Source organism: Alosa pseudoharengus, unplaced genomic scaffold (genome assembly GCF_046254945.1).
Source record: "Alosa pseudoharengus isolate Yale_2024_CS ecotype anadromous, Long Island Sound unplaced genomic scaffold, YU_APseudo_1.1 YU_APseudo_1.1_scf_14, whole genome shotgun sequence".
In the NCBI taxonomy this organism is placed as follows: Eukaryota; Metazoa; Chordata; class Actinopteri; order Clupeiformes; family Clupeidae; genus Alosa; species Alosa pseudoharengus.
This window is the reverse complement of record NW_027468609.1, coordinates 37,038,226-37,051,899: the sequence shown is the minus strand read 5'-3', so window position 1 is coordinate 37,051,899 and position 13,674 is coordinate 37,038,226. Positions and strand designations below refer to the sequence as shown.

The window sequence follows — 13,674 nt, the reverse complement described above, 5'->3', positions numbered from 1 at the left end:
TACAGATAACAACCGGAGGAAAAGGCAATAAGTTAATTACATTTCTGACAGAATATGTGATTTTACATCTTATTTTCTACAACTAACGTTACATATTGAGAGGAGTAAAAATATCGCTCAACTTATTTCATGTAAGAGAACGCAACTTAGAAACGCGGCGCCCATTGATTTATTCAGCTTTGGTTTGCTATACTGTCTTGCCAATATAAGGCTTACCTAACAAGCAAATTGGTACTAGATAACAAACTTACCTACAGGTTATATACTAACAGGTTTTTAAATGAAACTGTCAAATGAAAATAACTGACATCAAAAGCAAACGATAATATTGCAAGCAGTTCAGAATTATACAGTTAGCTAAAGTTACGTGACGATGCACTAGCCCCCCGCTAAGCCATAATGTTGACGCTGATGAGAAAGCATATTACTGTCAAATAACATGATTTAAGGACTTCAAATTAAGATAAACCATAACTAGAACCGATGTAAAAACAATATTACCTCAGTTTATCCAGCTTTGTGGTTTCCAGTCGAGGCAAACTCCAACTTAAGTGCAGGTGGCATCCGGCTGTCCACGTGAAATGCACTGACTCAAGTGAAAATATTTTTTCAAGACTCATCTTCAAGTATCCAAAACATTTCGCGCCATAAACCCCTTAACCAATCATATCAAATTGAAGCTTATGTTGTCAGCATTACGGGGAAGATTTCAGAAATAAAATCAGTCATTGGACAGCTGAGATATTAGATGATTGGTCATCGTTAAAATTTTAACGAAATTAGAATGGTCGGGCTTGTAAGGGTTAAAGCTACATTGTGTAATTTCATGGGTTCTTGGGGGAAATTCTCCCATCTAGCGGTGAGATGGTATATCCCCCCCCCCCCCCCCCCCCCCAGCACAATTCACGGAAGCCGGACCATAAATGCGTAGCTGACGTTAGGCTACAAGATGTCATACACTGCTTTATCGAGTATTCCTTCTCATAATGTGGTTATTTTAGAAAAAATAATTGTAAATTGCATTTAGTAATTTACAACGTAGATTTGCTATTTTGGCTTATATTCAGTGAGCAACTTATCAGTGCTAACGTTATTTGACATATATATGTGTTGTACTGTATGTATTTTAAACTGAAAAAGTACAATAGGAATGATACATTTGGATTCGGTACAATCTTGATATCTTTTTATTTTGATGAACATTTTCCAGTGGCAATCATAAATTGACTAATATCTTCTTCATGACAATTGACAGTGAGCTTCATGTCAAACAACTCTTCCTGACTTTTAAACACTAACAGATCATTCCTGTTCCTATATTTGTCTTACAACCTGTAATATCCTGACTGCTACACTTTCTTCATTCCAATGTTGTACAGGTAATTTATAAAAGAACAAATATATTTTTCAGTGTGCTTTTACATGTGTATTCACGGCATATATCCATGTGTGTATATGTGTGTGTTTATAGAGGGTCAGGGCCATATTTCAAATTGAGGGATTTTTGGAGTGTCCCTCCCCCACCTCAAGGGAGGGGGACAGGAAGAGGAAGAAGGGCCATCATTAGTATTCCATCAGGGGGCTTCCAGACAGTCGAGACATCTGAGCGGAGCAGCCGCAGCAGATAAAAAAGAAGCCATTAATCCCAGGAAGATTACCAGCACTGATACTTTATCCCACCGTAATACAGCAATACAACCAGGCCCATTTCACTTACAATACCTTTAGATGAAAAGAGAAGCGCTCACCTTCAGCTTCGCACAGGGGCTGGATAGACAGTTTCCCCTTTCTAAATGAGTTTAGCATTTGAATTTGTGTTTGACTGTCCAGTGCATGTATGGATTTGTAAGTATATGTGTGTATATGTATTTATAACTGTGTTACTTGCGGGGGGAATGTAGGCCTACTACTTTGCTTGAATTGGAAGCTGAGGAGGGACAGATGTCTGCCGATTCTGTACATGTCAAATCTGCTCCAGGACACAATAGCCAGCTGCCCCCTCTTTAAGACACCATGGTGTGCATATTTTAATCTATTATGTGGCGAGTGCATGCTGTCATCATGTGAGCTGGACCTCACACCCTAACTGTAATTCCGCAGACAGAAAAGGCCCATGAAGAAGATGGCTGAGAAATTGTATGACTAGTACAACTTTGATTTATACTACCATTGATTGTGGAGCATGCCAAAGACCAAAAATACTTATTTGTCCTTGTTAATAGAAAAACACTCATGAGGGTGACTCTAGGATCAGTGAGACTATAAAAATCTGGAACAGGATGGCAGATGCAAGATAAGATCAAACTTAAAAAAATAATGCCTTGAAAACAATGCCCATAATAAATCCTGGTCTTTTGGAGGATTTAAGCACCTGAGTCAGAAATTTGCTGATGAGGAGTAGTAAAACGGCCTTTAATGCACAACAAAGCCCTTGCAGAAAGAATGAGGAGAAACAGGTATTCTGTACAGAGTAGAGGCACACAAGGCCTTAAGACAAAGAAATCTCCCAGTCAGTGGCAGATATAGAAATGCGTTGGCACTTACTTTCTTCACTGCAACCTGTGCCTATGCTTTGGTATATATCCAAACCAACCGCATATTCCTAAAAACACACTGTGCAGGACAGCACGACTAGTTGCATACTTACGTATGGGAGAGTCATGGGAAAAGTGGGATTTTTGGTGGAAAAAACATGGGGCGAGATGAACACGGAGCAGCTGATTCTGTTATATATTATGGAAATTTCCACTATTACACTATTGCAGTTTCTCTTGTTTGCTAATACATTATTATTTGTTCCCATGGCAAGAAGACCCAGGGCTTTAATTCAGTTCTCAACATATGCATTTTTCTGTCATCATCATATGTCCACTGCGGTCTTATGATGAGCGTCTGCTGTGTTGTCAAGCCATTAACAAGGTCAAGGTGACTCTTTTCCTCTGTGATTCCTCGGTGGAATGAGTTGTCTAGTGTTCTGCATTCCTGCAATAGCTTTTGGTCTTTCAAGAGGGGTCTAAAGACTGTTTAGCTTATACCTAATTCATTTATTTTTAACATTATGGTTTGTATATTTATGGTTTGTTTATTTTCCATTTTGATATTGTTTGATATTGTTATTATTAATAATTTGCTCAATGTAGTAACAACATTTATCAAAACTGTTTACTGTTATTTGCTCAATACAGTAAAACTTTTATTAAAACTGTTTACTGTTAACTTAACTATTGTAATATTAATATTATGTAAGTTGCTTTGAACAAAAGCATCTGCTAAATTCCATAACCATAACCATAACCATATGCACACTATATCTCAAGGTGGAAGCACTAATCGAAGACGTTACAGTAATTTCCTGTGTATTAGCCGCATTGTCCCTTTGCAGACCGTGCCGAACATTCCATTTTTTAATACTCGATGGCCTTATGGCACAAAAAGGCATATTGTGTGATTATGCTACATGACAGAGATATAATTTAGCCACCATTATAATCAGGAGAAATAGCCCTTTCAAATGGTATAAAATATAATTAATAATTATGAGGAGAACACACATATTTTTAAAAAAATATCTTTAAAATTCAACCCCAAAAAACACAAAACTATCAGTTTGTCAAGATTAATCTAATTTTCCCCCCAATTTCAATTAGAGTGTATGGGAGATTCACAATTTTGTCCTCTACTCAGTGATAAAAACAGAATCAATGTATTACCTTTTGTTCAAAAGTTATGATACATTTATTAGACCTTTGCAGACGGCACAAAACATTCAGTTTTTTCATACTTGATGCCAAGTATGGCTTGTTGTGTGGCCATGCTACATGGCAGAGATAAGATATACCCACCATTGTAATCAGGAGAACTAACCCTTTAAAATGGTACACATCATAGTTAATAAGTTTGAGTGTAACATACATTGTTCTTAAACAATACCTTCAAAATTCAACATGAAAAAACACGAAAATATCAATTTGTCAAGATGAATCTTACTTTTCACCCAATGTCTATTGTAGATATAGTGTGTGAAAGATAGACAGTGTTGTGTTCTCCTCAGTGAAAAAAACAGAATCAATTTATCACCTTTGGTTCAGAAGTTATGATTAATTTACTCATAACTGCAAGTCGCAGTATCAAGTAGAATTTTTAAAGAGTAGGATGTTTTCCTTTCCTGGTTTGACATCTGACCAAAAATACATAGATATAATGGTCATGTAACAAATATAAGATGTTTTACCATCAAAACAAGATGCACAGCTAAAAATAGGATGTCTTACTGTACTCTGAAGAGGCTAAATCAATTGTGGGGAGGAAAGATAAAGACTGAAATAAAGACTAGGCAGATGGTAACTGCTTCTCCGTGTGCTTCATTCTACTATGAAAAATATATATAAAGAATAAGAGACACTGGCACATGTGTTAGGTTTACGAAAGAGGAAATAAATAATTTTATTTAGATAAGTCTTTAACAATTTCATTAAATAATCAGGAACAACAACTTCAGGTAAATAACATAAACATATGTTTACAAACAAGCAGTAACTATTAGAACTACAAGAATGACAAGACAACAGTATGACAAAGATCAACAAAATACTTTAACATGATGAACAAAGCATCAATTCATATTAACATTCACACATATAAACAATTAAAACATTAGAAGAAATTCAATACATTAAAACAACCATACAGCATATAATTCGATACAATATATAATTATCGATGTCATTTTCCCTACACATAAGGTGATACACTAACGCTGCATTCACACCAAATCAGTGGTGTGTGTGTTGTCACAGCCGACCATCTCTAAGGTCTCCCATATATGAAATGGATTCTTGGCTAAAAATATTTTACTGCTAAGATTGTTAAATTAACAGATATTGTTATACACCCCAAAACCAAAAAAGGACTAAAATATAGCCTGTCCGTATTGGAGTTAAGGCATATAAATTAGTGCAGATCAATTACACAAGCTCTGAGACCTTTGAAACTTGCCATGTTTATAGTCAGGAAGTTGCTTTACCTACTAGAAAAGACTGGATGTGAATATCTTGATGTATGGAATGAGTAGAGACATGTAAACATACACCTAAAATAAGCGGACATGCAAAAAATGTATATCTATGCAGAATGTTTTCATTTACTTTGTGGCTGCTTTGCCAGGGATTATCATAGAAACACATATGATGGCTTGTTGGAAAGGTGGGGTTGTACTGAATCCAACAATACCAAATATGTAAATATAGTATGACAAATTAGGGTGTTCTGTCACTCAATGTATGAGGTGTCCAAAATGAAAGAAAACAGAATACTGGCAAAATACAGTCTCAAGTCCAAATCACATTATCAGTGGTGAGAAGAATGTTGACAAATTCATTGTTACTGCAAGGTAAGTGCTGATCTATATCTACATTTAATAATGATACATTTCATATGAAACACAGATCCAATTGAATCAGGTTAACATTGGAATGAAACACCTTTATTAAAATATTTACATTCACTTGAATTTTGTTTTGGTCAAGTCATTACTGAATAATGGAAAATAATATTGTTAGCTTTTGTCTGTCCAGACCAGCAGTGGACAGTAGAGCCTACGCTGCTTACTTCACCCCTAAGTAGCTAAACAGTTAGTTGTAGAAACTACTTTCCCTAGCTAAGAAAGTACTTAGCCCTCTGACTAATGTTGCATGTGTAATTCAACTTGATTTGCATTTCAATGAAATATCTGAAATGTATATCATTTTTCCTTTTCTTACAGACATTGGATCCAAAGCTTTGTATCATTTGTGGAAAACATTTTGAAAAGGGCAAGAAAAAAGATCCCTATGTCCAAAACCCCACAGTAGAAGGCCTCCAACGCATACTTACCCTTGCTCAGCAGAGAGATGGTGATGTCCATAAAACTCTGGCTCCATATACAGATGATAAAGTTTCATATCATGTATCATGTAGAGCGAACTACTGCAGTAAGACAAAAATCAGTGAGCAGCAGCAAGTTGCAAATGTTGAGAGTGAGAGCACATCTGCTGAGTAGGCTGAGTAGGGTTGATACAACATCTTCAAATACGGAGAGATTGTTTCATTTGTGGGAAGGCCAGCTTAAAACCACAACCTCTGACAGCAATTTCAACTGGAACAGGCGCAAGTACCAGAGACAAGGTCCTTCGGGCAGCTTCTGAAAGGCTTGATGAAGATAAAAAGGGAGATCCAAGGTCTAACAAGAGCCAAGGAGCAGGACCGGAGCACTCAATGCTTAAAGTGATTTTTATTAGTGCAAACTGACTAACGTTTCGACGCCCATGCGTCTTCTTCAGAGTAGTCAAAACCAAAGATGATGAAGATGTACAACTTTGAATTCTTTCATGCCCAAATCTCTTTGCATACGATACCAAATACCATAAAATGCCTTGCACACATATCTAAATGAAATATAGCAGAAGCCATAGAAAAGAATAAAAAAGCAGACCAATGTCTATAACAAAGCCTTTATTAAGCTCACTGAAGACATTGATAAAACAGTATTGTCCAAAGGTATGAAAGTGAGGACTCTCAACTCGTTCACTGATAGCTATGAGATAATACTAAAGACCATTGCTGAGCAAGAAGGTGTGTCAACACAAGAAATATAGATCAAGGACAGTGTTGTCTACATCCCAACTGTTCTCACTTGAGACGCTGAACATGGAATTGTTGATGCAGCCATCAACAACTTTTACCAAAATGAAGACACCCTGGATGGGAAGCATACAACTTATGTTATGGCATCGTTGTGTTCCGAAGAGGCCAAGTCTCCACAGCAGCTAAATGCCTACACTGTAAAAATTGGATAGTTCCTTGAATAACCTCAATGTTACTCCAAGAACCCAGGGGCTCTTCTGAGAACTCAAACGTGCCTTGATGCTCTTAGAGGTCTCTGCAAGAACCTTAACGATTTTTCAGTATGAAAGGAGGTTCCTCAAAGAACCCAATTTAATCAAGGTTCCTGGAGGATCTCCAGCTGAGAAAGAATAATTTTCTTTAATTTATCTTTTACAGGCCTATATTGCTGTGTAGCCTAGGCCTAACTGATTCAAAACATAGGCTAACCTAATCGGATAATATGATGCTAGGCCTGTGATAGGCTATGACAACAAAATATGAGTTTTGATGAGTACTAATCGCCTATAGTTTGACTAGTGTTTAATTGCGCAAAAGATCTGAAGCATTCAGCTACTTGTGTGGTGTTTTGTTAATTGTGTGTAATTAACTATTTTGAAAAACTAGACGAGCATAGGCTAGGCCTACTGCCTATGCCAAAAATAGCAGCAGAACACGGTCGGATAACTCGATGGGCGCACAGGTGTTGCTCGAGCTAGGCGATGACGCGCGTGTGGAATCTTCTTTAAAAATGGCAACAGAATTTGACAGTTGAGTCAATACGTTACTACAGTAGGTGAGTGCAACATTTTGACAGCCCTATCTCAAGCTTTTTTAATGTTGACGTTTGTCAGAAACTATACCTTAAATGATACATATTCTACATAATAAATGGAAACGAGACGTTTTAACCATGACCTCATTATAGGCTATAGCATACAACTAAAGGTAAGATCAACGTGTCACCGTTCGTGAACGTTAACCTTAACTTTTTGTTTAACATAACGTTAGAGCTTAGCAGCCTTATTTAGCCTACCGTTAGTTTTTTAAGTTATAAGATAGCATTATGCCTTGGCTTGTATGCTATGTTTAAACTGAATGTTAGCCAAATATTCTGTCTATTTTACTCCTTCAGCACAGACTTTTCAACTTCCCGTGTTTCCAACTCTCCTGAAATGAAAGCTAACATTAATGGAGGAAGTCCTGACGTTCATACTGCTGCACACAGATTATACAGGTCCTATTTGATTCAATTTCTATGTGGTAAGTGTGTAGCATGAGGTAGCCTACAGCTTTACTTACTGTTCTTCATTTGCATTCACGCAAAACAACAACCAGTCATTTAAATCATTAAGTCATTTAGGCTACTCCATCTCTATGTTTAATTTCAAAGGTATCCAGTATCATGACATTTGTGCTGCTGCTGTATCTAAGCACCCTTTCCTCCGGGATCACACAGGACCAGGATATGCATGTAAGTAGATTATTAAAGTACTAAACATACAGTTAGGCCTACTGGCTGTAGTGAGGGTCCTTTTTAGGGCACCTAACAAGTAGGGATAATGGGATGGGATATTCCTGTCAGGGGTATTCAGGTTGTTGTAGTCTGCTCACTTATAGATGCAATTGACTCATGTATGCTTATGACACTCTTCACTTCTGTTGGTATGTTGCTTAACACCTGTATAAACCAGGCCATTGCATTTGAATTTTCCTTTAGGCTAATTGGTTTATACAACCTTTCATATTATAGTTGGTTGGGAATGCTAAAAACAAATTCAAGTAGGAAAGAATCCCACTGAGCCTTCCTGAAATTGGATACCATCGAGCAAAAAAAGAAAAGGCAAAATTCATCACAAGTCACCTTTTCCTCACAAAGCAAAATGCATCTGTATCTCAAGCAGAAGCTTTCAGAATTACCCTTCACTGTGATCCTTATTGCATAGTTTACTTTGATTCCAGGACAAAACTCAATCCAATGTGAGGGAAACCACACTTATTTTTTTTTTTCTATTCACACAGATACCTGCTACCCAGGATGCAAACACTGTAGTTCAGGTATGGTGTGTGTGTGTGTGTGTGTGTGTGTGTGTGTGTGTGTGTGTGTGTGTGCGTGCGTGCGTGTGCATATGTTCACTGATGATCTTTTTACACTGACAGGTTGTAGATGTTCTTGGTGATGAAAGCATATCCAAATCCAATGAAGTTTTCAGATGATGATTAAACACCATATATTACTACTTATTACATTTCTTTAACCAAATTGACCTTTACTTTAAATTGAATGTAACATTTACAGGACAATGAGACAAAAATGAAGGAGGAGTGTTAAAAAGTAAACCCTGATCTAAATACGATTGAAAACAGAATAAGGAGAACAATCAGTGACAGAGTGGCATTTATTCAACGCCACTCCACACAGGAAATCCTTACTGAATACCCAGCTTTACACCACATTTGAACTGTGAGTTAACATTTGGCATTTAGTTCACTGCAAATTATTTTTCAGATGTTCTTCTGCCAAGCAAACATGTAATTTGTTCTTATCTTTTTAAAGGTTTTCTCTGAAATTCAGCACCTGCATAACATTGACCTAAGTACCAATCTGCACTAAATCAGGCCTGTGAGGAGACAACCTACAAATACAAAGGTATTAAGAAGTTTGATTTACACTTCATGTCATTACTGCTATAAAAATGTATGGAATTACAAGTATGTTATTACTGCTATAAGACTTATCAAGTATATTGTTCAAATTCAGGACTCTTTGCAGCAGAGCGGCCATATCTGTTTGGGGACAATCCTGACAGGCTCATACGTTGTGGATAAGGTAAGAGTACCAGTCATTTGACACTGTTAGAAACTTCCCCTGCCAATGGGCTTGAATATCACCAATCCCCATTCTAAATACTGTTATTCTGTACTTTTCAGATATCCAAGACACCCACACCTACCCTATGCATGAGAGGCAACCTCTTTGAGGAAGACACCACCATTACACTTTGCATGGACGGACAAGACGTCGTAACACCAGAAGATGTGTTGATGGGCATTGGAGCATTGCTAGCAGTTTATTTAATTTTCAATATGGAATACCCAAAGGCCGTGAACAAGACACTGTTGTTTTTACAGTCTATGTGTGATATTAAGACAAAAGAAAAAATCCCCATTGTTGTATTTCGGATGTCAAATTTCATACTCTAAATTAAATACTCAATAGTTCAATCAATCATTTATTGACTATTTCATTTAGATTAGGAAGTTAATTGTGTTCTTGTTGCATTGTTTAATAGATGTTTTCATTCATGCCTTCATCTATGTAGACTGTGTATTATTTGTATATTTATATATTTATTTATGTATCTATCTGTCCATCCTTTCATGTACAGTATTCCTAATATTTTGCCATTGACATGCTTTGACGCTTTTGATTAAATTCTTGCTTAAATACATCTGTTGTTTCATGTACATTTATCCCACATTCTAATAATAAACATAATAATAACAATAAAGGTTAATACATTCTAATAATAATAATAATAATAATAATAATAATAATAAAGGTTAATAATAATGAAGGTTCTGTAATGAACTTCAAAAGGTTCCTCAAGCAACCTTTAAAAAGGTTATTCAAAGAACCTTTCTTTAAAGGTTCTTCGAAGAACCTTTTGAGGTTCCCCCACAGTTTCAAATTGAAGAACCCCTAAAAGTTCCTCCAGGATCTTATAATTTTTACAGTGTATAGCACAGGTTCCACAGAGGTCCCTCACCACCTTAAACATGTTTGATATGAATGGAGATAAACTTTACAGGTACATTTTGTCCATTCTTTTGTCCATTCTTCACATTCAGGGTGTCTTCATTTTGGTCAAAGTTGCTGATGGCTGCATAAAAAATTCCATGTTCAGCAACTCCAGTGAGGCCAGTTGGGATGTAGACCCCACTCTCTGTCCCTGATATCTGGTCTGCTGCAACAGATGTGACAAGTGCCTGACTTCTGTATAGGGAACACAGTACCCCATTGCACGGAGCTCATTGATGACTGTCTTACTACCAAACTCATGATGTATCAAAATGGGAAGTCCCAGTGTGATCAGCGTATGGATGTGACAGCTCTGTTCAATGAGATCATGACAAATTGCGATAACAAACAGATTCTCCTTTGAAGCTGGGTCATCATTAACCTGACTCTCGCTAGATTAATTTCGTTCCGCCTAGCTCCACTCATCCATCTGGGATCGATACATTGGAGTGGTGCTTCAGAAGGCTGGGCCTTATTAAAAAATCCTTGCATAAGATTGGATAAGCCACTTGTCCGTCATCTATTGATGTGCTACTTCAACCACTCACATTGAAGCCAACCCGTGACGCTGAGAACAGTCTCACAGTCGCTTCTACGCTAAGGCACATCTATGAAACTCCCGCCCTGCGTCCTGATTGGCTCTACCATACAATCTCGTGCTGAAATCACTCTCAACGGAATCGATCCCAGATGGATGTGAGTGGAGCTAGGCGGAGCTAGGCGGAACGAAATTCATCTGGCGCGAGTCAGGTTAGCTCATCATCACATGTTTGGTCATCTCTGTGGGCATGTTAATCAACACACCAGTTCACAAAGTCATACAGGATGTTGGGTACATATGTGCTGCATTGGAAACATAATAGACAGTCACTGCTGACATATTACTCACTGTCATACTCTACCTGATCCATGCTCTTCCTCAATATGTCTGCAGCCCTGTGTAATATTTGGATTTTATGTCTGTGAGTTTAACAGCTTCCCTCAGTGCACAATATGGTCATACTATATGAGCAGATCAGATCTGACTGTCTTTGGACGTGGAACAAATGCAAGCCTGTCTTTGTGCTGTATCAGCTTTTCCTTTAGTTTCCAGGATCTATATTTCTTGTGTTGAACTATGGACACACCTTCTTGTTCAGCAATGGTCTTTGGTATGTTGTCATAGCTATCAGTCGAAAAATTGAGTCCTCACTTTCATATCTTTGGACAATAATGTTTTATCAATGTCTTCAGTGAGCTTAATAAAGGCATTGTTATAGACATTGGTCTGCTTTTTTGATTCTTTTCTATGGCTGCTGTTATATTTCGTTTAGATATGTAGTGTGCAAGGCACATTTTATGGTATTTGGCATCATATGCAAAGAGATCTGGGCATGAAAGAATTTGAAGATGTACATCTTCATCAAGCCTTTCAGAAGCTGCCCGAAGGACCTCGTCTCTGGTACTGGGGACAGCCATGGCCTACTGGTTAGGGTTTCGGGCATGTAACCGAAGAGTTACCGGTTCGATCCCTGACCCAGAAGGAAAAAAAGGAAAAAAGTGGTTGAGCGGGGGAAGTGATTGAGCACTGCTCTCCCATGCCCACATCCACGGTGGCCTTGAGCAAGACACCCAACCCCTCACTGCTCCCTGAGCGCTGCTGTAGTAAAGCAGCTCACTGCTTTGGGTTAGTTTGTGCTTCACCTCATTGTGTTCACTGTGTGCTCTGTGTGTTCACTAATTCACGGATGGGAATGGGCCTATAATTTACATTGCGCCTGTACCAGTCGAAATGGCTGTCAGAGGTTCTGATCTAGAGCTGGCCTTCCCACAAATGAAACAATCTCTCCGTATTTGAAATGATGTTGTATCAACCCTACTCAGCCTTCTTGGTGCAGATGTGCTCTCACTCTCAACATTTGCAACTTGCTGCTGCTCACTGATATTTGTCTTACTGCAGTAGTTCACTCTACATGATATGAAACTTTGATTTTGGAGGAAATATCAGCTGTATATGGAGCCAGAGTTTTATGGACATCACCATCTCACTCTCTGAGCAAGGGTAGGGGAGACCGGGGCTGGTTGGAACACTTTTCACTCTCGGTTATATTTCTCCGTCTTACAATGCGTTGAAATGATCAAATTGTGATTAACTGAAAGCTTGGGATCTCAGCTACAAAATGTATACATTCAATGTCAACAAATGATCCCTTGTTTTGAGTTATATATGATTAAAGTGGTGTTGTGCACGTGTTCCAACCTGCCCCATGCACGGGGTTGGTTGGCACATGTAGTCGGGGTTGGTTGGAACACCTATGTTATAGTCCTTTGCAGTACTCCTTTTGCTTTTGTTTGAAGTGCTCATCTATATCACTACCTGTAGGGCTTTGCTGATTTCTTTTCTGTGTGTTTTTCTTCAGTAGGGCCTACCGTCAAGACCAATTTGGTCCCTACCGATTTTTTTTTTACTTCAAATGTTTAAAAATGTCTGAAATGCTTCCAAATGTAAAACTATGTTCAGTAATTACAATAACAATGTTAAAATAAAGATTGATGATGTTTTTATGTGTAAAATACAAAGTTTATAGATTTGTCACAAAATAGCCATAGAGAATGTATGTGCCAACCAACCCCAAAATCAGTGTGCCAACCTGCCCCGCCCACATTAGGTCAAACTTTTTTGCACCAATGCTGTTAGCCTGCTAATATCGGTCACCTCAGGTTTTTAAACTTCATTTTAAATTATAGATGAGTCCCCTAGCAATCAATTATAATTAATATTTTTTATATATCCCTAACTATTACCCTTCTAGGATGTATTTAGTGGGAGGTGCATATTCTAAGTTTTGACACTACAAAATCAAAAAGTTGTTCTCACCTAAAGGGTTAATGACCTGGAGACCAGTTACATACGTGAGTTTACTCTACTCAATAAGGCCGTCAGTTTAGTGTTGGAATTTTGTTGCAGCTCCCTCTAGTAGCCTGGATATTAACAGTGTCTCAACCTGCCCTTGTTCCAACCAGCCCCGGTCTCCCCTAAGTATGCGTTGGAGGCCTTCTACTGTGGGGTTTTGGACATAGGGATCTTTTTTCTTAAGCAGTGTAGGCTCTACTGTCCACTGCTGGTCTGAACAGACAAAAGCTAACAATATTATTTTCCATTATTCTGTAATGACATGACCAAAACAAAATTCAAGTGAATATAAATATTTTAATAAAGGTGTTCCATCCCAATGTTAACCTGATTCAATTGG

General features: G+C 37.8%; 1 long non-coding RNA gene across 3 annotated transcripts; it reads left to right on the top strand.

Moving 5' to 3' along the window:
- Positions 1–7,521: 7,521 nt before the first annotated feature.
- LOC143122592 (uncharacterized) lies at positions 7,522–9,802 on the top strand. 3 transcript variants are annotated; one of them, XR_012986733.1, is made up of 8 exons: positions 7,522–7,902; positions 8,033–8,113; positions 8,393–8,498; positions 8,662–8,697; positions 8,939–9,103; positions 9,197–9,289; positions 9,401–9,469; positions 9,571–9,802. It is a non-coding gene; the product is annotated as an uncharacterized LOC143122592 (long non-coding RNA). The 3 variants fall into 3 exon arrangements; XR_012986734.1 differs by lacking the exon at positions 8,393–8,498 and having other exon boundaries at positions 7,525–7,902; XR_012986735.1 differs by lacking the exon at positions 7,522–7,902 and having other exon boundaries at positions 8,096–8,113; positions 8,360–8,498.
- Positions 9,803–13,674: the final 3,872 nt, after the last annotated feature.